Source organism: Bison bison, unplaced genomic scaffold (genome assembly GCF_000754665.1).
Source record: "Bison bison bison isolate TAMUID 2011002044 unplaced genomic scaffold, Bison_UMD1.0 scf7180017864533, whole genome shotgun sequence".
NCBI classification, from domain to species: Eukaryota; Metazoa; Chordata; class Mammalia; order Artiodactyla; family Bovidae; genus Bison; species Bison bison.
Genome location: NW_011495082.1, coordinates 1,765,435 through 1,767,818, shown reverse-complemented (window position 1 = coordinate 1,767,818; position 2,384 = coordinate 1,765,435).

Genomic DNA, 2,384 nt, shown 5'->3' with positions numbered 1-2,384 from the left:
AGTCTGACACCGTTTCCACTGTTTCCCCATCTATTTGCCATGAAGTGATGGGACCAGATGCCATGATCTTTGTTTTCTGAATGTTGCTCTTTAAGCCAACTTTTTCACTCTCCTCTTTCACTTTCAAGAGGCTTTTGAGTTCCTCTTCACTTTCTGCCATAAGGGTGGTATCATCTGCATATCTGCGATTATTGATATTTCTCCCGGCAATCTTGATTCCAGCTTGTGTTTCTTCCAGCCCAGTGTTAATTCTTGCAGCTCCCCAAGACAGGGAGAGGGGGCAGGGTAGAGAGAGAGGGAGGAGGACTGGGGCTAGCAATCTATGTTTTTAAAAATTCTCCAAGTGGGTATGATGAACGTTAAAATTTGAAAATTGCCAAACTCAGTAAAACTCTTGTTAAGAATCCTTCCAGATTCCTGGAATTCTCTTGCAGACCCATCGAGTGGAAATCTCTGGTTTGCATTTTAACAGGCTCCTAGATGACTGTTATGCTTGTTCATATTTGAAAGTCACTACTTTAGAGTTGGTGCTTCTCTTTCATCCCACCACCGCATCCAACCTATAAGACCTTTGCCAAATCCTATAAACTTTACATGTGCAAAAATTTCCAAACCTAATGCTAATTATCAGAAAAACCTAAGAGTTTTATAAAATTCCCAGGCCCTGCTCCAGAATTACACAGAAAAATGTATAATATAAATGTAAACATATGTTCTTTGGAAGGAATGATGCTAAAGCTGAAACTCTAGTACTTCGGCCGCCTCATGAGAAGAGTTGACTCATTGGAAAAGACTCTGATGCTGGGAGGGATTGGGGGCAGGAGGAAAAGGGGACGACAGAGGATGAGATGGCCGGATGGCATCACTGACTCGATGGACATGAGTTTGAGTGAACTCCAGGAGCTGGTGATGGACAGGGAGGCCTGATGTGCTGCGATTCATGGGGTCGCAAAGAGTTGGACACAACTGAGTAACTGAACTGAACTGAAACATATGTTATATGATACATATGATATATACACACACACACACACACACACAGACACATATATATGATATACTATATGTCCATCTGGGAACATGGTGAGGAATTTACTCCTATATTCTTAAATTTTATGTAGCTACTCATGAGTAGACATTTGGGCCTCATATCAGAATTTACTCCCTTGTTCTATTTTAATATACTTTAATTTGGGCTTTATAAAGTCCTCATTATGAAAACAATCACAAATAATATCCAAATTAAAGTTATGCAACTCTGATCATTTTATGCTCCCACTCAAAATTTTTGACTGTATTACATACAAATTACTCAGCTTGACATTCAAGACCCTCTGCTAATCTTCTTACTAATTCATATCTCAGTTAATTTAGCTCATTCTCCAACCAACCAAGCTATGTTCTTTTTCTGGTCTCTGGATACATCTCATACTTTGTACCCTACTTTGACCAATCACGTCCCTTCTACCTATAGCATGACTTTGCTAAATATAAAAAACAAATAAAAATGTACATAAATGTTATATTCTATGTGTCAGTTAAGTAATAACTAACATTTATTGAACAATTGAAGAAGCCAGTCACACTGCTATAATCTTCGCACGCAGTAACTAACTCAATCCCATAAAACCACCTTGTGAGTTAGCTACACTGATTTTCTTCACTGTTCAGAGGATGAAACTCAGGGTAAAATAGATTGAAGTAACTCTCAAAGAATATTCAATAGCAAGTAGTAAAACTGGGATTGTGAGCTTTGAAATATTAGGGCTACTGAATCACAAATGAGAGCATTCCATCTTATTCAGTTCAGTTCAGCCGCTCAGTCATGTCCAACTCTTTGCAGTTCCATGGACTGCAGCATGCCAGGCTTCCTGTCCATCACCAAATTCCAGAGCTTACTCAAACTCATGTGCATTGAGTCGCTGACGCCATCCAACCATCTCATCCTCTGTCATCCCCTTCTCCTCCCACCTTCAATCTTTCCCAGCATCAGGGTCTTTTCCAATGAGTCAGTTCTTCACATCAGGTGGCCAAAGTATTGGAGTTTCAGTTTCAGCATCAGCCCTTTCAGTGAATATTCAGGACTAATTTCCTTTAGGATTGACTGGTTTGATCTCCTTGCTATCAAAAGGACTCACAAGAGTCTTCTCCAGCACCACAGTTCAAAAGCACTAATTCTTCAGTGCTCAGCTTTCTTTGCAGTCCAACTCTCACATCCATACATGACAACAGGAGAAACCATAGCTTTGACTAGATGAACTTTTGTTGGCAAAGTAATATCTCTGCTTTTTAATATGCTGTCTAGGTTGGTCATAGCTTTTCTTCCAAGGAGCAAGTGTCTTTTAATTTCATGGTTGCAGTTACCATCTGCAGTGATTTTGCTG